Here is a 25,787-nt window from a genome sequence, read left to right as displayed (position 1 = left end):
CCATGTTACACCAGACCCCTCCTCCTCTAAGTCCTTGCCTACAACCTCTGAGTGCCTGGCTCTCCATTGCTTTCAAGAGAAAGTCCGAGTGAATGATTTCCTAGGTGTTCAGGCATGACCTTCAGTCTGGTATATTATGCATTATATTAGGGCTCTGTGATGTCATCTGGTCCTATCATTCCAGTGTCCTGTCTTGTCTTTCCAAAACTCATAGATTGGACCAAGCTACTTCCATTTCCCCAGTTGTATGATTTCTTACGCATCTGTACTTTGGGAGAATGCCTTTAATCCCTTTGCTCTCTCCTACTTGTTTACCTGGAACTGTGTTCTATATCAGGTAAGCTATCACTTTCTCCACCAGCTGTCCTTTCACATCCTTCTGGGATCCATCATTTTTCTCCCCACCTGGGTGTACATGTCACGATGTACCTTAACTGTTTACAGATCTGTCTTACTAGCCAAGCTGAAAGCTACTCGAGGGAAAACATCAGGTTTCTGTTTTGTTGATTCTCTCATTTTATCCCAATTAAAAGTCCAAAGAATGCTTAAGGAATTTATTTCATTCTTGGGAGGGCTATAGATTAATGAAACATTTGCCAGGGGCATTGGAGGAATAAAAGCATAAATGAAAAACAAAGTGAATGGTTCAAACTATTATAGGAAAGTGCTTTCAAAAGTAACCTGAAATTTTCAAAAAGGTGAGTTTGCTAGGGGAAATGATTCAGTATGAGAACCAGTAAAAATAACTGCAGGAAGACTGGAGCAGGAATTTGCCTGCCTTTTGGGTTGTGATCTGGTTGGTGGTGAAGGGAGCCAGATCAGAACTCGGTTCAGGTTGCAGGCATGACTGCCCAGCAGCTGCCTTCTATGTAGGCAAGAGGTTGAGGGCAAGATAAGATTCGGGGAGGACATGCACTGTGATGAGTGAGCCAAGTTCAGAGTCTGATCTACTTTTAAATTCGTCCTTTCAGAAAACAAGGCCTGGCAAGTGAATGCTGAAAACTAGAGAGTAAGAAGTAATACCTCATAGCACTCAGCTCAGTTTTAACAGCTGTTTAAATCAGACTAGATTTAGCTTAGTAGAGCTCAAAAAATTGGGGTGCATGAGAATAAGCAAGTATGTTTGTGTGATCAGACCATTCAGGATGGCTGCTCTCTTGCTCTCTGTACATCCCCTGTTGGACCAGTCCCTGCTTCACCTACACTTGACACTACGTGACTGACCTTCCCTCTTAATCATAGAGCCTAATCAGTGGATGCCTACGTACTTGCCCGGCTCCAGCTTGTGATTGCTCTAATCTTTAGATCAGAATATCTTCATGAAGACAGCTTATCAGAAGGTCAGTGAGGGCATGCTCCTCTGCTGGTTTCTCTAGTAACCGATGAGCCAACCTGATGTCAGTTCTCCCTATAACTGGTAACCTCTCTGCCCTCCACCTGCTCCATCACCCCGACCCCAGGAGCGAATACTGCGGCCATGTCCTGCCCAGCCGCTGCCGCACTCGGTGGGGAGTCGCTCCAGGACCTTGCTTCAGAGGTGTAAGATCCCCCATCCATGGAACCACTGATGTCTCTGTCACTGACTCCGGGCTCTTCCTTCAGTCTTGAGGCTGAGCAGGTACCAGCTTGCAGGCCTGCGGAGTGCAGCCCGACGACGCTTACCTCAGTACTCATGATGCCTGCTTTCAAGAAACTCATTGTTGTCATACTGGTGTAATTATCTTCATCGTGTTCGTTATTACTCTTACAGTTTTCCTCATCTACATTTGTACCCTGTTCTTCCCACCTCACTGATAACTTAAAATTTTAGTCCCACCTAAATTGTGTTTGTCTTAATCCCTTCTAAGACGTAGTTTAAAATTCACCTACAGTTGTCTTGATAGCCCTTTACTGAAAGGATCGTTAGTTCCCAGTTGATGCTATGCTATCCCTTTGTGCTCCTTTATAGATATGAGAGCCATATAATACCTTCAATGTAGTGGCTGAGACTTGGTGATTTAGACTTAAAATTCTCTTCAAGCCACTTCTGAAATGAGGCTTTAAGCTCCTCGATGTTTCATGGTGATGATCTGTGGCTCCCTGTGCCTGGGCTTGTGTTCCCATCCCCGTAGGAGCGTTCGCTCCGTACTTGAAACAGCTACTCTAACCTCAAAATCTTTGCCCAGTGTCATTTTGCACACCTCCTAACAGTCTCTCTGCTTCCTGGCCACTATGTCATCTTCTTATTTAACTTGTTTGAAGTTCCATCTACTCTTCTCCAAAATTCTGGGAGATTATACTACCAATTACATCAAAGCCTCCTGGTAACACTGGCCCAAGCCAAGCTTTATAGCTGCCTTATACTGTCCATGCCTTTCAGTAAGAGAGCACCGGGACACCTGTAGTTGAAAAAGTTGAGTTCATTGCTTCCTGCAAAGAGGGAGATGTGTACCGTCGGGAACCGAGGGTGACTGGGTCAGAAGGTCTTAAAAAGAATCTTTCAGAGATTTTGAACTCTGGTCGATTTGGGGAAGGGGTTTAAGGAAGTAGAGTGTTGCTCTGAATTGAATGTTGTCAGGAAGCAGAGTAATTTTACAACTTGGTGTCTTATTAAATCTTATCTAAGAAGAGGGAAGATGAGACTGGCTTGGTAATGGAGCAGCGGTGGCTCATATTAGCTGGGAAAGGGGGACATGTGGTGTCTGTGACTGAGACAGTGTTCATAATTGGTCTGTGTTCAGACATGATTACACAGCATCTTGCTTTTATCTTGATTCCTCCTGACTGTAGAGTGCCCTTATCTAGAGCTGATGTTCTGTGAAATTGTTTACGCTCAACAAGAGGAAACCAAGTCAAGGCTGTGAGAGCCAGGCCAGCGTCCAGAAACAACACGACCTGGCAGATAGCACCGGGCCAGGTCCTGGATCTCGGGGGCTGTTTTCTGTTTCTCATATTAAAATGCTTTGCTACTTCAGTGATTAAACCTACTTCCATGAAATCCACTTTGCACTGCTTTGGCGATAAGATTCCAGTGGGGTTTCTTTGTAATTTCCTTGCTAAGCCCTCTGGTAGGGTCAGCACATTGGGTATTTGGATAAACACATTTAGTCTTCTTATGCTAGCAGTTTGATAGTGATTAATAGGAATCATAAGAGGAGATTAATCTATGTATAATAACTATAAAGTGCACAAATTGTTTAGGGAATTGATTAGTTTTGTTGAACTTATACCATAAAAACAAATTTGTTATGTAAACAAAAAATATATGCCATTGGCAGATAGGAGATAAATGGAATAAAATTTTAATTTTATTTAGCAAAATTGACCTGTGAAGAAATTAAGGGGTCTTTCCACTTACTATATAGAAAAAGAGCTTAAAAATCAGAGATGATAGAACCTTGGAATTGGAAATTATCACAAATCAGCATATCTCTGGAAACATATATCTAAGCTAAACTCATATAAATATGGTTAAAACATATATGCCACACTATCTACTTAGACATTATAAGTGCCTCCTAAAGTAAGTGAGATAACACTTCCCTTTTTTACATTAATAAACTATCATTATCATAAGGTTTGCTGAAAGAAATCTAGTAAGTGATTCAAGTTTATGATTGAATAATATTCAACATTTAAGCAATGTATGGATTTTAAGTGAGTAGAAACATTGACAAATGTCCCAGCTTACGGTTTCCTTTATAACTTGTTATAAGTCTGTAGAGAAGGTGTTGGGGTGGAGCCCGTCTAGGGAGAGGAGATAAGGCAAAGCTTGATTCTGTAGTTCACACATGCAAAAAATCTTTTGATAATGTGATATTTAGACTGTTGTTAAATGTACCACTTTCTTTGACTTATATACATGTGCTTTTTAAACATGAGCTGTATACTAAGTTCAAGGATTTAGTCCCATACATAAGGTTGAGTTTCTTCATCTCTGAGTTCTTTTGATTGATCTTAAAGTCAATACAAAAGAAATATTTGTTTTCCAACTCTGCTTTTATTTATCATACCATCTTGTTCATAAAGAGAAGCTGTTTTGATTGGACGTCACAGATTGTGCCCTTTAGTTACCTTTCAAGAGACGATCTAAACAAAGAAAGATGCTCATTTTTACACTTTCTCCTCGAGGTTTACCCTTTTGCATGAGCCTGTTTTATGTGAGTCAGAAATCGTGATTAACTGAACAGGAAGCTGAGATTGAGAAGTTAAAACTCCAGTTAAACTTTCAATTAAACAATGAAGCTTAAATCTTTTTAATGATTGCAGACGCCTGTCATGGGCCTCAGTGGGGGTTTATTCAAGCCTCTTGCAGCCAGTGGAAGCAAGAGGGGTCACTGTATCTCAGTGGTTACATAACTAAATTACAGCAGAGTCCAGGTAACTGATTTAGTTCTTTGTTAACAATAATAAAAAGGGAATGATACTAATAAATATCCATTGGTTACTTGGGAAATTAGTATTCTTGGAGTCTGTTCTTCTCTGTTGTATGTAGGGTCAAATTTGTGTAATGTGCTTTTGGATTTGTATATTCTTTAATACTACCGTCAGGAAGTTTTCTACAGATGAACATTTATTACTACTTTTGGGGATGGTCAAAGGCATATTTTGGGTGCCCATTTTAGGTACCTATTTGAAATGAAAACAAAAGAGGATTAGAGTCAATCAGTTTCCTTACCTGAAATATTCCTGCACTTGTGTGTTTCTGCAAAATCTTTACACATCACAGATAGTCTTAAAATATTTGTGGGAATGAGGCCAAAATAAAGTGGTAGCTTTCTCTTTTTTGCTTACATCTAATCCTTGTTTCTCAGAGCATATCAGACTAGGGGGCAAACAGTGGTGTTTGTTTTTAATTGAAAAAACCACCCAGATGATTTTTGGGGGAGTCTCCTTGTTTTCCACTGTCTTTAGGCCTAGATTCTCTTTTTCTCTTTATCCTATATGTCTTCAAACTGTCAATGCATTGACATTTTACACACCTACTGGCCAAACAAGATAATTTATAAAAATGTTCAACAAAAAGCAGGTTCATGTAATCATTTTGTTTATTGCTCCTTCCTGACAAGGTCCAGTTACTGACTCTAGACTGTGTAAATCAGATGACCCATGTTTCTTGCTTATTGTGCTGTGACCTTTCGCAGCAGAGCCCTCCATCTCCTGACCTGTGATGCCCACCCTCACCCCCTACGTCTCTCACTCAACTCCCATGATGCTGAGCGCCGCCCTGATTGCACAAACCCCAGCCTGGAATGTGAAGTGGGGAAAGTGAGAAATTAGGAAGTTAAGTGCTTCCCAACAGCAACTGAAGGCTGTGGGTGTCCTTGTTATCTGCTCTGCCGTTTGTATAGCAAATACTAGATTGGCCATTTCTACCAGAGCCAGTATGAAAGAAGCATGAGGTCCCTCAGCTCCTTTGGCCTTGAGGGCTTTGTCTCTGCTTGTACAGGGATTGTTACTTCACTTCTTACCCAGTTGTCATTACTTTCCCTCTTTCTACTTCTGCTGTTATGCTCCAGGGCACCATCAAAAAAAAAGCTTAGCAAGAATATTTCTCCCACTCATGATGATGGCTGTCAGGACTTGCTTTTCACTTTTAATTACAGCCCTCTTTGCCATGACTGCTACCAGCAGCTGTAAGCATTTTCCAGCTAATCCAAACTCTTGTCTAAAGTGAATCCACCTTCTCCTCATTATGCTGAATGCAAGTCTTAGTGCACAGCTGTGTCTCTTTCCATTGTTATTTTATTAGTCTTCTATGCTGACTCTCATCCCAATTTACTGCTTTTAATATGACCCTTTAAAAGTGAAAACTCTTATCCTGTCACTTCCCCTATTTACAAGTACTTAAAGATTCTATTCTGCTTACAGAATAACCTTCAAGCTCCTTAGAATATTTTGCAAGGGGCTTCAGCATCTGGTCTCCACCCATTTTTCTTCTTGGCACTGCCCTAAAAATCAGTCTTTGTGGTTTTCCCAATACATCATTCTGTCCTGCCTCTGAATTTCTGCCTGCTGTTCTTTCTGCTTAAACTGACCTTTCTCCTTCTTGTGTGATTAGGAAAATGTCTGCTATCCTTTGAAGCCCTTCCACTATTTTATAGTCTATCTCCTCTCAACAAAACCACAGCTCACTAAAGACTCTGTGTTATTCATCTTAGTATCCCAGGGCCAAGTTCAAAATCTGGATATAGGTGATGGTCAGTAACTGTTCAAATGAATAAATTAGTTTCTGAACACCTTTCTTCTCTTTTAACCTTAAGCTTGGAATGTCTTTATTGCTACTTTTTATAATTTCTCCCAAAAAGACTTAGTGAGGAAGCTTCTTGAGGAGTTTTTCCTAATAGTAGTTCCCAAATAGAAAAACTAGAGGTTACATGGCATTGGGTAGATTTGAGTTCAAGTGTTAACTACTACATACTGGTTTTGTGACCTTGAATAAATTATGTTAACTTCTTAGTGACTTGGAATACCCAGGTTGTAAAATGGGTGCAGAAGTATCTTAGGGTTAAAATTTTAAAGCCACTCTATATATGAACAATTTGGAACTCTTGTTTCCTCATCTGAAAAATAAATCATTTAGATTAAATGAATTTTAATATCACTTTCAGATTTCAGAATCGGGGGACATGAACTTGGTCCCTGTTCTCTTATTCTCTGTGACATTAAAATAATATCTAACATCACATCTCTGCTTCTTTGCTAAAATGATTTAGCAAAGAATCTTTATAAATCGGATGATTTATAAAGAATCTTCCTGTGCTAGGTTTATTTGATCATCTATTATCCGAATCTATGCTTCTGTTTCCTTCCTTTTTTAATGAATACTGCTAAAGTTTCCCAAGTTGTTTTTTTTTTAACTGACAAATGAACATAATTTCAACAGAAGATAGTATTCTAGATTTATAGGGTGGATGACTGGGAGCTGGCAAGCAACTGGCTGTAATATCTTGGTCAAATTCCGAACAAAGAATGACATTTTTTTTGTTGTTGAATTTCTAATGTGTAGAATTATATAGCAACAGTTTGTAAAGACTTCAATAAAATTTTTAGACTAAACAGGAATGATGTAAGCAAAATGGCAGTTACAGACATTTCAACACCCATCCTCATTTCCTCCCAGAAACATGAATTTAAACAAATATCCATGCACCAAAATACCTTCACAAGAGCTAAGGATTCCAGGTAAGGGATTATAGCGCCTGAAGCAGGCACTGTATCTTGAAGAGATGTTAAAGAGATACACAGTGGATGGCCTCAAACTTTTCAGTGAAGTAGACAATAAAGCTGTCTCCTGAGAAGACAGGTTTCCAGGGAACTTCCTAAGAAAATGAAGAAGGCACAGCCAAACCAAGAGAGTGAAGGTAACAGGCACAAGACAGGGAAAAAACCCTAAAAGTTTGGTAAGCAGTTATTGAGCACAGCTCCATTCAGATATAATCTTGTTTAAAAATGTTTTAGGTTATCAAATAAATGTTTGTTAGTTTAAAAAAAGGTCAGATTATATTTTAAAGCTTAAAGGAAATAAAAAGATAACTGCCCTATTTTCCTCACCCTCTCTCACACCCCATGTTTCTTTCCAGGAGAACACTGAACTACTTCTAGATAACATACTTAAAGTGTTATTCCTTGATTTTTTTTTTAAATTGTTTTGTTTTACCCAGTGTCCTCTTGTGGAAGAGAAGGATCTAACTTTTATAGTACCACACACAGGACCTCTCCACCTGTCTGCCCCCACATCCACATACATACTTCTGTTCTACAAACCCAATCAATGTAGTTACTTTTTCAATATCATTGACTGTTTCCATTATTACTAGAAATTTTCTGAGCCAAGAAATACACAATGAGTGCTTTCTTCTGGTACAATTTATGTTTTCCTGGTGACAACTGCCTCCTTAAATCCTCTGTCCTTCTGGTCTAATATTAATTTTTTTTTCTTTTCTTTTTTTTTCTCCTTGACTTGTGACATATTTCTTACACTGAAACTTCCTTTCAGCTCTTCCTGGAAATTCCCTGTGTCTCTCAGTTGTCAGATTAGCTATTTCCTTAATCCTGTGTCTTCTGATTTCTTGGTTTACTTCCTTGTTTTGGTGAAATTTGTATTCTGGGAGTTTGTTAGGCTCTTTAAGAAAGAGCAAAAGAAAAGTAAAACTGAGGCCCTTGCATATGTTGAAATGTCTTTATCCTCATTTTTGAAAATTTGTTTGCATATTGAGTAACAGTTGGAAATCATTTTTGAAGAGATTGCTCATTTGACTTCAAAATTGCCAGTGCTGCTATCGAAGCGTGTTGTCTTTGCGATTTCTATGTGACATTACTCGCAAGGCCACCAGAGGCTTTTAAGATCTTCTGTTTATTCTTGATACCTGTGGCACTGTGAAGACAGGCAGGTAGGCCTGGCCTGTGGCCCTTTTAATCTACTCTCATGTAGCTGGGTTGCTTCCTGTACTCTGGAGACGTAGGTCCCTCAATCTGGAAAATACTCCTGCATTCTGTCCTATTACCCCATTTAGTTTCTGGTCTTACTTTGTTTTCTCTGGAAATCCCATCATATGGATACTGGATCTTTTCTACAGCTATGCTAATGATGCTCTAATGGCCCCTCTGTACCTGATGCTGCGGGCCCAACTGCTCACTCTGCTGCCTGTGTGATTTCTACAATCACGGTTTAAATTTTGTGGATTGCTGCCTTTTATTTCTCTGCTTTTTGTGATTTCATGGTTTTGTGTTTCACTAGTTTTATGATGCAGTATCATCTTTTAGTTTTCTAAGGATATTAATCACAAAATATTTAGTGTTTATTATTACCTTTTCTTGTATTCATCCTTAGTGTTTATTTGTTTTTAAATTTTTTCCTGCAAGTCAGAGGTATTCCTCAAATACCTGGTGATCATCCATTTATATTTAAAATTGAAGCCAAATAAATACAGGTTTTTTTCTAGAGCTGCATTGTCCAGTACAGTAGCCACTAAACACAGGTAGCTATGGAGAACTTGGAATGTAGTCAGTTCAGATTGAGATGTGCTCCAAGAGTAAAATAAAAACAAGACTTCTAAGACTTTGTACCAAAAAAAAAAAACCCTCATTAATAATTTATATTGATTGGAATGTTAGTATTTATGATACTGACCTAAGTGATATATAATATTAAAATTAATAGCAACTGTTTATTTACACTTGTGTGGCTACTGGACATTTCAGAAGTATATTTAACACGAGGCTCCTATCTACTTCTACTGGATCACTCTGGAAGGATCAGATAAGGTCTTGGCTATTTCATTGGGCTCTCTTAGCTCCCCACTGCCACTGAAAAGTATCAGTAAGGGTTTCCTCCTGGACCAGTCAGTGTCCAGGAAGGAATCTGCAGTCTTCTGCTTGGTAGAGTTGTGGAAGCGGCAGTGGAAAAGTAGGCAGTTTTTGTGACTTTGACCTGAACTAACTTCAGTGCGGCGCTCCCTCCCAGCCCTCGTTGGACCTCCTGGTCTTCTGTCCAGAGTTCTCTGACTCCAGGGCTCAAAGAGGAAGCACCCTACTTTCTGACAGGTGAGGAGCGAGAGTGAGCAGGCTGTGCCAGGTGTATGGGGGGAGAGCTCGGGCTTAGGACGTGTACAGATACTCAACTGAGTTTGACTCTGCATTCCATGCACCCCATGCTGCTGGCTCAGGGCCCCACCTGGGACCATAGAGAGATGCTTTTCACTTTTTTTTTTTTGGCTTTCTGCACTTGGCCTAGATGTTTAGAATCTTACACATTAGGGTCTGTTAAGCAGTTACCATTAGCCCATTCACTTTCTCTGTAGGGACTGATTTTCTGTCTTCTCTCATCTAAATCTTTGGGCTGAACACATGTGTTCATAGGTCTTGTAAATTCTAGTACTTTCATTTTAATGAGATTTCAGGTGCAAGTGAAAATATATTCAATCTGCTACGTTTAACCCAAGGTCTTGGTCATAATTTTAAATCTTAAAATCATCTTAGCGCTCCCTTTTCTAGTCTTTTTGGTCAGATAATGCTCAGGCATTTGTCTCCTATAAGCTGGTCTGCGTGTACTTCCCTGCACCTGGAGGTACAGCCTTCCTGTCAGACGAGGCGTAGCTTGTGCACATGCCTTTTTTCAACCATACCAATCACATTGCTAAATGCTTTATGTAATGACCTAGTTTTATTTGCTGATAATCCCACTTCCTTCTACTTATTTCTATTTAATCTTCTAGGGAAGATTAAGGATCAAAGAGTTCTGTGAACATAGTCTTAGGGAGTTCCCACTGATCTCTCTCTCAGCTAAACTTCTATCATGTATTTGCTGTCCACATTTTATAGTTCTTATAATATGATAAAATGATACTGTGAGGTATTAAATGCCCATGGTTTTGTCCTCCCCACTCTCTTCACTCTCTTTATGGGCTGCAAGATGGAAGCTGCAAATTGAGGGAGTCAAGGCACTGACATTACGTTACTATTCAGTTTTAATAAAGACTCAAAAAAATAGTTATGATCGAATTGAGACAGTTATTTTCGACGCCATCCTAAAAAACATAAAAGAGCCATAAGCTTGAACAGAAGTGGGAACACGGGAGCTTAGATGTGATTGAATCCCAGAGAGCTCCTGTGATCTGTCCTGCTGTTGACTCATTCCTAAAGGTAGGTTCTTTCTCCCCTTCCAACCCTGAGACAAGTGTGAGGCTCTCAGAGCAGAGGTGTCACTCAGAAGAAGCCTCAGCAAGCAGTCCACCGGTCATGGCTCCCGAGCAGTGGGGTGTCACGGGCTGTGTGTGGTGTGTAGGCAGCTGTGTTTAGAAGCAGATTCGTGGAGCCCCTGGGACTTCAACACTGTGCTCAAGACCCTTGAAGATTGTATATGTCCACTGAGAACCAGAGAGCCACCATCTGCAGAGTGCTCAAGGCCAGGACAAGGGAAAACCATCGCCCCAAGTTTAGAAAGGGCGTGTCCTGTGTTCTGTTCCCCTCTGAATACAGCACCCATTGAGAAAGAGATGTAACTGAGTTTTAAACATAAAACACAAACAAAAAAGTTTCTTAAAAGTATTTATTTTAAATATACAGGACCAGATAGAGTAGAGGCTCGGGGTAAAATTAAATTTAGTAAAATAGAATTTTTGCACAGCTGAATCTGTGTCTGGGAAACTCATTCCCATTTCAGTTATATATAGCCACTCCCCAAGTTTCTGACTGTATTGGTTCTTTCTTGCCAAAACAAATGGAAAACCTTTTCCAGGTTACTGTGATGGCTTTTCTTTGTTTTAGAACAGTTTATTTTATATTTCACGTTCTCTTTGTCAGGATAGACAATTCTGTTTCCTGGAGTGATAGAAACTTGGACTTGATTTTTATTTTGAATTTTGATTTGATTTTGAAACCTTAACATGTAATATTTTCTCCCTTTAAAAAACTATACCCTTCGAGGTGACAGGAGAACCTGTGGCATTTCTTTGGTCTTTATTTTGAGTTGGTTGTGTATACGTACACACGCATATGCAATTTGAGCAAAGAACTGTATTATCAAGATTGTATGATAGCCCAATTTTTAAAAATCGCTGCTTTGGAGAAAAGCTAGCATTTTGGAAGCTGATAATTACTTCCTAATGTTTATTATTTGACAAGTACATAAATGTTCTCCCATATTCTGATCTACTTTTATTGGAGTATTCTGTTACTTGCAGACAAAAGGATTCCAACTGATATAACCATAGCTCAGCACTCTTTTACCTTGAGCAAGTTACTTAACCTTTCAGTCCTTTTGCTTCTCAGTAATTTGGTACTTTTGCTGTTTGTAATGTTAGGAAAACAACAATTCAAATCAATGTAATGAAGATTATTTTAGCTAATTCACATACAGTTCTTGGAATGATGTCTGGCCTATTGTAAGTGCCCTCAGTGTCAGCTGTTCGTATAACACAATTTGGGTTTTTCAAAAAACCTTGCTTCAGACAAGGTGATCATTTCACACATTAAATACCAAGTGATATTCCAAGGAATAAAAATGGTGATGTGTTTATTTTAAAAATCAGTCAACACCCAAGACAATGTCACGTGCCCTCCAGACAGATTCTGGAGATAGTTCAATGACATTTACAAGCACTCACCAGAAATAGCTTTGGTTATACTTAGCCTAAAGGGGGAAAGGGCACAAGATACCATCTAGGTGGTCTAGGTGGTAACTACAATTAGACTTACATAATTATTTGCCAGGTTATCTCATCCTAGGAGGTTGCCCGTGTACCTGAACATTTATTTGTGAATTTAAATGCTGACACTCAGTGAATTTCACGGCAAGAGGAATCCAGTCTCTTCCCCCAGGGGCTTGGGAGTTACGTGTTTGATAGCAGAGAGCAAGACTATTTCTTATTGACCTAATCCAGGTGAGCAATAGAGAAAAGAAAGGGACTCCAGGACAAACTGCCCAACAGAGGCCGGAGTGAGGATTTCACATGGCAAGTGTGTGCCGTCCTCACGTTGCCTCTGAGTCTGGTAACGTTAGTTGAGCTTGGAAGTGAATATGATCAGGAAGCATTATAATTGGGTGGCACCTGTAGAGCAGATTTTATAATGAATGATCTGAGATGGTGGAAAAACTTTGAAAGTGAGGGGGAATAAAGGGGACAAGAGGAGAACTGGTACTTCTCCAAAGCCAGCTTTCATGACCTAGTACCTCAGTATAGGCTCTCCATATTTTAAGGCGTTTTATGGTGAGAGATAGAAGAATCAATAAAATTTTATTTAAAAATATTTTTCCTCTGTGCTTTCAAATGGAAATACATATTCCCCACTTTAAAAAAAAAAAAAAAGAATGCATTACTTAAGTTTCCATCTTATTGTGAATTAGTATTTATATAAGCTCAGGTTTCTTGTTTCTTCAGGCCTGAGTATGAATGTTTGCTTTCTTTAAGCCCTAACATTCCCAGTAGAATGACATGCTTTATCCGTAGTAAGAGATGTACAAATAGTCTAAGATCTTTACTACTTAATACAGCAAAGAAATCTGTAAATGTCTTAAATACTTACTTTGGGATATATTTAATTTGGCTGGTTTTCAATAAAAAAATCATTTAAGTGCTTCCAAACTCATATACACCTTTACTTTTAATTGTCATTGTTTTCAAATTAAATCAGTATGTTTTTATAAGTAAACATATTTACCTTCATTTTCTAAATTTAAATGAGCCCTTCTTTATCTGTACAGCTACCAAATAACATGGCAAAGATACTTTAAAAAATGCATCCAGTATATTCTTTTTCCCACATTTGCTTAGAAGAGAATTTTTAGTTCTTTTACTTTTTTTAATGGAAGAAAAGTTACAACTTTTGGCAGTTTAATACAAAGTTCTTTTGAATTCTTAGGTGAAACTACATTTTTTTTCCCTTTCAGTGCCCAAACATAGCAGGCACTCAATTAATATTGAAATGTATTTCCTCTAATCTTACACATTTTGATGTTGTCACAGCAACTTTTTATATTTTCTTCTTTGAAGTCACTGGATTCTGGGAGAAACTGCTATACTCCTCTCAAAATGAAGAAATAATCCTCTGCCTTTGTGTTAGCCGATGTTCTCTGTGTTAGTCAATGCATGGTCACTGGTCTGTGACTCATGCTGGAGGAAGACACTGGAGTATCAGTTCCTCTGTGAGCTTGTCATCTCTCCTTCTAAAACCTCCCACCTCTGTAGGTCTCCCACTATACTGTAAATCTTCCATTATACCATCTATTGTAAGAAGATTTTATATTTTCCTATATATCTATCTGTCATCCCAAGAAGCTAGGGTTTATTGATTGATTGCATAATTTCTGGACCCAGAAGTATCTGGCACCCAGGAAGAATGGCTTATTAAAATAAATATTTGAAAAAATGAGTTGTTTAACTATAATCTATATATGAAAATAATTCTGAAACATCAAAGTAGAATAGCAAAATGTATCTGCTGAGGGATTTATATTGATGAAAGGTAAGGATTTAGATTTGGGCAAGAAAATGCTTCATATAATCATGCATCCTTATGCCTTCCTACTAATCTTTGATACTACTTGTCATCTGGATGCATAAACTCTGGGTGACCTAGTTCACACAAATGCTGGGAATCTTAGCATTTAATCTCATTTTCCTAATTTTCTCTTTCAGTTCTCTGTAAAAATGTGGCTAACAATACCTAATTACAGAATTTTTTTGTAGACTTAAATAATGACACATGGAAGCCTTTAGCATAGCACCTGACCCTGGCAATATGTTAACAAATATATGTCCTCTCCTTTATGCTTTCTTAGAACTTATCAAGTTGTCCTTATAAGGGGGAAGAAATACACTATATTAATTAAATATAATTCTATTTTTATGTTTAATTTTTAAAACATTTAAAATAAAATGAAAATTTAAAAGTCAAAAGAACACTGGAGTCAGAATAATTCTAAAAAACTAACTTCACTCTAGTAACAGGGTCCCATGTAAGGAGAACCAAACAGGTATAAATTGTTCCAGTTATCCAGGAACTTAATATTAAAATGACTAGCATTGCTGAAAAAGAACAAAGTATAACAATAATACACAAAAAATTAAAGTAATACTTTGGCAAATATCAGTCCAGACCCTTAAGGAAGATATGTGAACAGAGGTAAAAATAGGAGAAAAACATCCAGAGAAGGAGAGCAACACTCTAAGTTCAGGGTTCTTGTTTTTTAACTACCAGTAGGGCAGTGCAGAATGAGCATGTCTAGCTCTCTGGACCTCTGAAACTTCATCTGTTAAATGATCAAGACTAGGTGATTTTTAAGATTCCTTCAAATTTTATAATATAAAGGTCATGAATGAAAGAGAACTGTGTCATACATGGAAGTGGGTGAAAGGTCTTTGAGCTAAGAGTCACAGCTATTTATATCTGAATAAATGTGGATGTCCTGTGAGCCCGGAGACTTGGGGTTGTCTACTCTAGAATCTTTATGTAGCAGTTGTCCTCTGTGGGAGCTATGTCTTAACCTTCCTGAAGGTTAAGTTTGCTTAAACTCCCCAAGCCAAATTGGGCACACACTATTATTGGGCTATCTTAGTACATATTGGTAGTCTTCACTCAGTAACAGTAGGGAGAGCTATGTATCTCCTTCCCAAAACAGGTACAGAGAAAGCCCTCTCAGAATTGGCTTCTGAGGGAAGTGGTTAAGTAGCAAGCAGGAGCTCAACCTGTCCCATGTACTCTGTGAAGTCCCTACTCTCTGTCCTCTTTAAGTGTCCCAATAGTCCCTGTATGGAAGGTTCATCACAGGCACACGCTTACCATGCTAACTACAGAATTCAGCTAAGTATCCAGTCAATCAGGCCACTAGGAATATCTTGAAATCAAGAGCTAGACAATAGGCTATTTTTGAACTTGGTGGGTTTTTATAGCCTAGATGTAAGGGTAGAGAGTTAGCCAGTAATATTTCTAGCCAATGCATAACTGTTTGAAACCATTAATTTCATCAGTGAACACCTCATTGTTACACTTATCATGAAAACTTCCAGATTTTAGGAGATAAAGATAATTACATTTCCAGATTTCAGTTACATTCTAAGTAAACAGCTCTAAATTGAGTGTTCACAACTAGGATAGCTATCCACAGACTTCTAGGTACATAGAGGCCACATGACAAACCTTCATTGAGTGTGTGTGTATGATGCGGGGCATCAACATAAATCCCTACAGAATACCGCCTTAAATGATATGGGGAAAATCTCATTTTTTGTCTAATTTAGCGTATACTATAATGGCTTAATTAAAAAAATATATTTTTATTGAAGTATACTCAGTTTACAGTGTTGAGTCAATTTCTGGTGTACAGCATAATGCTTCAGTCATACATGAACATGCATATATTTGTTTTCATTTTCTTTTTCACCGTAAGTTACTACAAGATATTGAATATAGTTCCCTGTGCTATACAGTAACTTGTTGTTTATCTATTTTATATATAGTAGTTAGTATCTACAAATCTCAAACTCCCAATTTATCCTTTCCCACCTCCTTCCCTCCTGATAAGCCAAAGTTTATTTTCTATGTCTGTGAGTCTGTTTCTGTTATATAAGTAAGTCCGTTGGTCTTTTTCTTTTCTTTTCTTTTTTTTTTAAAGATTCCACATATAAGTGATATCATATGTTATTTTTGTTTCTCTTTCTGGCTTACCTCACTTAGAGTGACAATCTCCAGGTCTATCCATGTTGCTGCAAATGGCATTATTATTTTTTATGGCTGAGTAGTAGTATTCCATTGTATAAATATAGCACAGCTGCTTTATCCAGTCAGTCTGTCAATGTCAATCTGTCAATGTTTCCATGTCTTGGCTAATTGTAAATAGTGCTGCTAGGAACATTGGGGTGCATGATGATTTGTTTTCAGAATATACTTTTGTCCTTGTTTTTTTATTCTTATGAGTTGCATATATAATAGTATACCCACCAAATATTGCTGATCTTAGTTCTCTTACGTGGCAAAAGAATGTCATAAGTCTCATAAACCTGAACTTTTGCAAGGCCCTACCCAATGTTGTTATCATCTCCAGCTTTCCACAAACTGGAATATTCACTGGTGCTTTGTTTCTTATCCTAAAGACCAGTGTGCATGTTGTTATATGATTCCTAGGAGGACTGTAAAGTCCTAAACAAAGACAAAGGATGAAAAGAGTCAAGGGAATTGCTGTGAGAAAATAAGTAGGGATATCCCTGGAGAGAGAGCTGCTCTGTGTTCTTTTAAATGTCACAGAGTAATTGTTTCTTTTTTTAAGGAAAGAACCAGGGTGAAGAGCAGCTCATTTCCAAGCTGGAGAGCTTGGCAAATAGAGGCAGCAGGGTTTACTTTGGTTTAGGAATCCTACTGCCTCACTGGAGTGTCAATCAAAATTCCACAGCCACTCTTGGATATGTGGAGGTGGGGTTGACTGATGTACAGCCCTGATTTGACCCAGCACTTGAGGCAAACACAACCAGAGTCATCAGTGTTAATTCTGTTGTCTTCCAACCAGCATTTTGAAAGTGCGTTGACACTGGTGGCCTTACACTTTTTCATCGGACTTCTAACTGGTAATTATACTTATGTAATCGCTGTGAAGTTATCTAGCCTAACAACCCAGGACTCAAAACTGGTGCCTGCAATACTAAATTCTCTTTGCTCTGATTTTTGCTTTGTTCTTGTCCAGTTTAAGCTATACTTGCATTTTTCTCTTCTTTCAAGGAGTAGAGTATATGGGATACTATAGGCATTCAGGCACTGTGTCTCAAGCTTTTAGATAAGAAGTTGTGTCTAAAAGAAAATGGAAGGAGTTGGTTAGGGATTACAGTTTTACTGTGACCTTGTAAGTAATCACTTCAATACTAAATGGTGAGAGGACATTTGAAGATACTTGAAATTGCCCAAACCCTCCAACATACATGTGCTTGTATACATGCAACAATGGAGGAATACCTTAATAGAAACACCTATTAAAAGGGCACAATCATGTGCAGCTATCTTTTATTCTTAAGAATATATATGCCCAGGAAGACTGTTAAATTATAGATGGTCACTGTTACTGAAGAGGCAATTACAGTGACTTATTATATAAATTTTAGACTCTTACATTAAGATTGTTAAGGTAGAGTGGTTGTCTTCCCAATCTTGGAGAAAGAAGAATCTATCCTCCCTCGCTTCTTGTAGTCAACAGGAACCAGTAGAGGTCACAGGCAGTTTCCACTGAAGCCTTCCTGGAATGGATCTAGTCAACAAAGGGTTACTGTGGCTTGCTTGAGAGGTGACTTTGCAATTTTATTTTACCCTCAGGTTAGGGAACTCAGTCTTCATACTGTATATCCGACTTGGATTACTGCATCTTTGATGCAGTAGCTAACAGGATATAGGAAATAATGTTTGAAAAATTAGCCATTAAATTAAAGCCAGTTTTCCATTGGCGGATCATTTCTATGATGTTTTTAGTGGCAAGAACTAGCTTAGTAGAATGATAACGGGAGGCACAGAAAACCAAGTGTATGAATTATGTAAAATTTTATAGATTCCAGACATCATCATTTTACTGATTACATATAACCATTTCTATTAATTGACAACTTATTTCAACCTGTATTGTGATATAGTATTCTGTAGGAACAAACAATATTTGTATACTTTATTTTATTCTGATTATCTTAAATAGTTGGAAATGTAAATAGTTGGAAATTGAATTATAAGAGAGCACTGGAGGCAGTGGTTTGCCTCGGTGAGTGTTGTGTGAAGATAGTGACTAAAAAAAGTGTCAAACAAGGACAGGAAGTGTTAATACAAGCTCATTTAAGAAATAATTCATAACCTTGCTTGCACCTCAGACTTACACAATTCTATTTGACATTTTGGTAGTTAATATTGTTATTTAAGCATTCCAGATAACCCATAAATATTTTGATTCATGACCACAAACAATTACTGATTTACAACTATGTATGTTATCTAAATGTAAATAATTAGAAAACAAAAAAGTTGAAATGACATGCTGTATAGTAATGCTACTAAGCAAATACATATTTTAATATGAAAAGGCAAGGACTTTATAGATATGAGCATTATGTAAATGACTTTGGAAAATTGGATTATGTGTTGAATCTTGTTTACTCATTCAACAAATATTTGCCCATTGCCTACTAGGCACTGACCATTTTCTGTACCTGATCTCATCCATGTAGCACTCTGAGTGATCATTTAATTCCCCAGTACAAATACCAGTATTTAAATTAAATCTATCAATCCAGGGGACACTTTGTAGGGGACACTTTGTAGGGGTCCCTACTCTACTGGGTAATCAAGGAAACCTCTGCTTTGTTTGGCACCACAAGTTTTTGTATTTTCCCCTTAAGGATGATGAAAGATCAGTGGACGCCTAAGTATCTGAAGTCTGTGGCGTCCTGGGTTGCTTAGAAACTCAGTGACTATGGACTTGCTATGGCAACCCAATTTATCAGTGAAAGCACAGCTTGCTTAGCTGGCATTTTGCCAAATCTCCCTATTTTGCTGGTAAGAATATTCATATCAGCTAGCTCATCTATCATGTCAGTATTTATTACTTATACAATCAAACAATACTACAGTTTACCAAATTTAAAAGAATAATTTATAATAGATAGCGACTACATGAAAATTAAGCTTAATTCACTGTGTAATTTTAGTTATTTCAAATTTATTACATCAGCTGGTTATTATCCTATTGCCAAAACTTGCTTACATACATATAAGAGTTGCATTAAATTAGAAGCATGGGAAAGTTAGACTAGCACAGTGTATAACTGATGTGATGATAAAAAGGCTCTGTAAATTTGATGTCTGTTAATTATACAAATCCATAAATTTATCCATACATATGCAGTACCCCTTAATGAAATTATTTTACATTATTAACCACATTCACGTATAAATGTAATACATTGCTTTAAAATTATTTACCGTATTATTTCTCTTTAAAACCTTAAGTAATATGCCACGTAATGTGTATACACAAATACATTAGAAAATGTATTTGAAAGGCCCATTTCTGCAATAAAAGAAAAGACAAGAGGGGATGTACTCTCACCTTCAGTCTAAGTATTTGCTCCTTGCCGCACATTTTCAACTATTTTGCCCTTTCTGATTTAAGGCATGTTTTTAGATTTTAATAATACCTTCTACTTAACAGTTTTTTACATGCTCATGCTATATATAAGCTGTACTCTTTTCTGTACCTCTTCATATGTAGGCATTGTATTTACTTTATCTCCCTGTTGATTCCACCTCTCATGTTTATCACAGCCCACAGCAGAGGCAGAGCGGCAGCCTCTCCCGAGACTACCCTGCTGCAAGGTTCTAGCTACTGCCCTTTTCTCTTGGGTTTTGGCATTTATGCATTTTGTTTTGATATTTAAGATTTTTTCATATTAAAGACTCTCTTGAGACTGAAAGAATCGGTGTGCCAGGTTTATGGGACAAGGATGCATTTGGTGATATTTTCAGTTTTTCTGTATACCTATTCATTTCTACAGAATTCTGTAATTGATCAATTTTTTTAATCCTCTAGTGTGTCCTTTCAACTGGACAGTGCCTATGTTAATGATCATATATGTCATCTCACAGATGGAAATAAGTCCGAAGACAAAACTTAAGCTGTTTTCCTTGAATTAACTGCCATCAGAACAGAAAAGCCAATCCCCCAGGGTCCTTGTTTAAGGCTCCGATGACCAGGCTGCAGTAACACCCTCAACAGAAGTGAGTTTTGTAGTCAGATAAAGGTGTACTGTTTTTCAACAAAATAAATGAGCAGTCCAGTAAAAATCGACTAAACAACCCAAAGGAATCAGACTATTAGCAAGGGATCACACCTGTTAGTTTGCAAAGAGATAGCAGATTGGCATGTAAAAAATTAGATGATAGAGTATATTATAGAGGCTTGAAAAGCATTTGTAATGGGCAGAAAGAACCAATGCAACCATTTACTAATGATCTACATTTAATATTTAACCATGATTTTTGATGTGTGATTGACTTATTTTCATAAATTTTAGAAATACTCAGTTTAATTGATATTGTCTGTTCTTGGCAATGGAGACCACCACAATTGGTACATTTATAGTTTCAAATGTTTGGGGAAAGCTTCCTGGATAGTAGCAGGTCATCTGTCCTTGTATTGTAGTTACCCAGTAAGTATCTGTGGAATAAAAGAAGTAAGTCCTTTATAAGAATATTTGCCAATGTGGAAAAGTCAGGGTGTTTAATACATTCAGATTGTTGCTTAAAGTAGACTACGTCTGTTTTTTTCCATTACCTACCTGGTTTCTACAAATTGTTAAAAAAAAAAAAAAACACATCTAGAAAATAATCTGTCCTTTTAAACTTGACAGCAGCTAAGTTGGAAAAGTAAATACACTCTCCTACCAAAGTGTTATACCATACCCATGTCTCTTTAATGCACGCTGTGAGACCTGTAGTGTAGGTTTTTCAGCATCTAGTCTAGCATGAATATTTGAGCACCTACTATGTGTCAGGCACTCTTAAAATCTGGCATAGAATAGCCAACACTACCAACACAGTTCCCAGTGAACATATTATAGGGAGTTTCATTGTGACCTTCTCCCTTGCAACTTGTGAATGAACAAATGATAAAATGACCTTTTTGGTCACACTTTCTACAAGTAGGACACTAAAGTATTCTGGAGATACATACATGAGTAAAATACAGTCTTGTGGTATTTTGTATGTGTTTAATATTAGTATCTGTTGCATATAATACAGAAAATCACATGGCAGGAATTTTTTTTTCCATTGCTTTACTTTCTTTTAGAGACTATTGATTAAATCTTGACATTTAAAGAGCTAGAAATTTGGTTAAATGTTTAGCTGTTTAAAATGTATGTGATTTTAAGCCCACAGTTTACCCAGAATCTCAGGGAATCAGTTTAGCTGTTTTTCAGCTCAAACTAACTGAATCAATCCAGGGATTAGGGGATGGGGGTGGGTACCTAATTGAAAACTCCAGCATTAACATTCCTCAGGCACATTTGGATCAAACTGTTGGCTCTTGTTAACTTTCTTTGCTCTTCTCTTTATTTGGGTGCTATCTTTTAACCCAGGTTGACTTTCCTTGAAGTTCTAAGATAGTTCCCAGCAGTATGATGAGTACTTGTGTCCTTATTCTTAAACACAGAATGTGGGGATGGGGAGACATGATAAAGATTAATTAATTAGTTAATTAATTAATTAATTAAAAAGATTAATTCCCACCCATACTGAACAAAAGAGCATAGCTTTTGTGAGTCTTTAGGAGGTGTATGTTCTTGTAACACTAAAGTTCTTAGAACACTTTAACTTACAGCCATTAAATAGGGGTTTATTTATAAAGGAAAATATTACAACACTGACATTTTTAGAGGCAATATCATGTTAGTACCATGTTAATACATGTTTTATAAATCAAAATATGGAGGTAGCTTTTGAATCTTTTCCTCTGTTCTCAATATTAAGGGATATCTCTGAAAGCAAAGTCAGCTGCTCATAACTTCTGGAACACAAGTTCCTTCTCACTACATAGTGAGCCCTAAGGATCTAAGGATAAATTCTTGAAGAAACATCACTATCTTCCTTTACTCTGGGAAATTTTTAAGCATATGGAAATAACCCTTAAAGATGACGAGTTAGTGAAAATGGCTAAATATAGTTATATTTATTCATTATGTTTTAGCCTTAAAAGTGGAAGCCAATCCCCTACAACACATCTTAACACTTACGTATTGGAATTTTTCAAAACACAGACATTGCCTATTTTCAGTTTTAATTTTATTCACCTAAGATTGGATGAAGACTGTCTGAAATGATGATACATTCAATGACAGAGTATTTTATCAGAAAGAAAAGGTTTTCCATGCAATTAATTTGCACCCAAAGACTTAAAAAGAAAATCACCACAGTATTTTTTCCCTAGTCTAAACAACATGGCAGATGAGCCAGAGAAAATTTAGTAAATAGCACAAATTTAATCTTCCTTTTTTTTTTTAGTTTCATAGCTTTAAGAATTTAAACATTTTCTACTACATAGGATGGTAAATACAAGGTTAAAAGAACAAGTGGCAGTTATGACTCAAAAATTTTTTGGTAATATTTGGAAACCCATGATATTGTATGGAACTGCCCCTGGAGACTACATGTCTTTCAAAACAGAAATCTGTTAAGTGGATAAGGTGAGCATAGCAGTAAAAGGAGTGAAGGGCCAAATCCATTCATGGATTCTGCTAATTGAGGAAGAGCTGGGATTTGATAACTGCAAGTGCAGTAAGTTAATTTGGATGCAATTCCAACTTTACATACCTAAAACTACATATCATTTAGAAAAAAAATACTAGATGAAAATGAGATGTCAAATAAAAATCAACTAGGATGGATAAAAGTAAGGTAACCAAGGAAGAAAAGGAAAAATTAAAATAGAACTTCTAGGGGAGAGAAGTCTATACTGAAACTTGACATAAAATAATATTTAGGGACAGGCTTCTTTATAACAGGAAATATGTTGTCATTTTAAATTTTGAGTTGCATGAAATAGTATGGTTTCCATGTTTTTATGGACTTACTTCACCTCTGAATATTACTTACTGTAGCCATCTATCCTCTAACCTACTGTGATTCTCCAGTCTTCCCTGAGGACTTGTAGAAAATTAGAGGGAAAATAGATCTGCAACAGTATAGAAAATATTTTTAGTCCTTGGAATAAGTGGCGGACGCTGCTACAAGCCTTGTATATGCAGCTTGGGAAAACAGTAATTGCATCTTCACGCTGAACAGGAAAGCACTGTGTTAACAAAAAGTATTACCGAGTACACTGGACCAGCAGTGCTCAGACAACATGAGCATCTCAACTTACATTTGTGTCTTTACCTGCAAACAGGAGGCATTGTGCAGTAGGACAGTTTGCTTACTAAATACCACAACTGAGAGCCCTGGGCCCAGAAAGCCGAGAAGGCCGCTGTCCTAGCAATCTGTGAGGAGAAAGCTACACTAACCCAGCAGTGCAGAACTAGCAGGATGGGTAGAGTCATTGAAGGGTGACATTCCATAGCAATTCAAATTCTACTACCTGCCACTGTTTGCTTAAATCACAACCTCCGAACAAAAGAGGAGACATTCAGGAATCCGAAAGGGGATAGTTAGAACAAACATCAGTCCTTGGTTGCTTGTTGGAGAACAACGAGGATGACAGACGCTTGCATAAAAACAAGGCTGATGTTACCTAAACCCACTTAAACCTACCTAGTAAACCTACCTAGTACTGTTAGAAAAATGGAAGATTTCTTTTTTATTAACCACAAGGTAAATTCCTTTCAGGTCCACTTAATGTGAAGCAGACTTTAATGCTGCTACTAAAATGTCAGGGCTAAAATGAAATTTAATAGGTAATTCGAACTCATTTATTATTCAAATTTTAAGTCTGGAGATTCTAAAGGGAAGATTTTACTCTAACCCCTGACTAGTCGTCATTTCTTTCATTCAAACAGATCACCAGCTGTCACAGATACAGATGCAAGACATTTGCAGGGTTCTCATATTATAGAATTCTGAAGTTTTGTGTTATCTATCTTATGTATTATAGAGTAGTAGTCCGCTACTTTTCATTCTGTTTGGATTCTAATGTTTATGCTTTACAGAATATACTCAGGGGAATAAGATGTATAAAAATACATTTAAATGATTGATAACATTTCCAGGAAAATATTTGTTCTGGAAATTCTATCATATATATATATGTGTGTATATGTACAGATAGACTGATACCCTCACATAGCCTTACACTCTGTATGTGGGTGTATTATACAGTTTTTTTGGGGGGGGGGTTGGTTGGTTTTTTTTTTAACAATTATATGAGGCTTTGTTCAAACTGAAAAATACATTAAGAGCAAAATGTTCCCACTTTTAACCCTTATGGATTCTTGAAAATCTTAAGAATATATTTGAAGTTCTTCCAAGGACTTCATTTGTGAAGTAGCACTCTAAACCAAAACTTTTGGTCTCTTGGGAGATAGAAAACTCAGGCTTGCCCACAAATATATCCTTCCCTTAAGCCCACTGAGAACCAACCTGGAAAATAATGATTTGATTTCACTGTTTTAGACTCTTCTAGATTCCTTTAAAACTTCTAACAGAAGCTGCTGTGCTACTGAAATCAGAAGTTTGTGTCAAGTATTTCTTTGAAATGTCAGGGCAAAAAGATCAGACCTCTCCATTTCAAACAAACAGAAAAAGAAAGGCATCAGAAACGTATTATTTCCTGTGTGGTGATTTCTAAAATAAACTATCGTTACATAACATGCTTCTTAGGAAGTATTTTCTCAGCTTTAAAGGGAATTTAATTAGGCATGCTTCCATGTCCCTGGAAAAGTGTGTTTATGTGTGCATGTGTGTGCATGGATGTGTGTGTTAACTCTTGCAGGAATCTGATACCCAAGTGTCGTATATCTCTAAACTTAACAGATTGTCAGATGGCATAGATGTCAATATAATTGTGTTTAAAAGATACATTAGCCAGTATGGTTAGTATGTCTCTTTATTTACTAACTGGAACAAAATCACTTTGTCTCATCATCCATCTGATTTCTTTATATAACACTTTGTTTTTAATATATATTTATTATGCTCTTCAACTTTTTTTAAGTGGTATTTAAACAGAACTAAAAAAAAAAATAGCATTTTAAAGCTTACATTTTGATAAAGCCATCAACCAGAGTGAATGTAAGTTGAATTCTCTAACCCTTCTTAAACCAATTTTATTTATTTCATTTTTAAGACCCCACTTCAGAGACTCTTTATAGTCTACCGTACATTTCTCAACATAAAAATTTGTTGTACACTCAATTCAATGAATTTTATATTTCTCCTCTGAGGATTTCAGAATAAGTGTTCACATCATTTTTTTCTCAACCTTTCTTTGGCATTTGTTTAACTAAATTCTTATTTATGTTATTGATTATTGCTTTTTTCCTACTGTTTCACAACGGCATGCTTTGAGGCCTAGTTATTTTCTTACCTCAACTCTTCTGTTTTTCCCTCTAATAATTTCCCTTCTAATGTATGAATACAAATTGCCCTAACAACTATGCTGATCTCATTAAGATTTCATTAAGTTTTTTAGCATCATTTACACGTTGACTTTCTCCCCATCTACTTAGAGAGATACGTCTGTCAGCTTTAAAAACATTTCAGGTGAAGATTCCATCCTCCAACATTTTTAGGCCTATGTAATTTACATATTGATCTGGCCCTGCCCACATGAAACCAACCACATACACAAAGGTGCT

The 25,787-nt window shown here is 37.1% G+C and overlaps 1 protein-coding gene across 4 annotated transcripts in view; it reads left to right on the top strand.

Moving 5' to 3' along the window:
- LOC102523265 (platelet glycoprotein 4) overlaps window positions 1–25,787 on the top strand; it is a 73,326-nt gene that overhangs the window by 6,425 nt on the left and 41,114 nt on the right. The window contains exon 1 of one of the 4 annotated variants that reach the window (XM_014562324.2): window positions 8,354–8,372. The exons of 1 other annotated variant lie outside the window; for it this stretch is intronic. The gene's annotated coding sequence lies outside the window, so the exon portion shown is untranslated. Of the gene's footprint in view, window positions 1–8,353; window positions 8,373–16,892; window positions 17,040–25,787 lie in introns of those variants that run through there. 2 more of the 4 variants (XM_014562320.2, XM_014562323.2) reach the window with 2 other exon arrangements.

This window comes from Camelus ferus, chromosome 7 (assembly GCF_009834535.1).
Source record: "Camelus ferus isolate YT-003-E chromosome 7, BCGSAC_Cfer_1.0, whole genome shotgun sequence".
Classification (NCBI taxonomy): Eukaryota; Metazoa; Chordata; class Mammalia; order Artiodactyla; family Camelidae; genus Camelus; species Camelus ferus.
The sequence above is the reverse complement of the archived record's forward strand: the minus strand, read 5'-3'. Positions and strand labels throughout refer to the sequence as shown.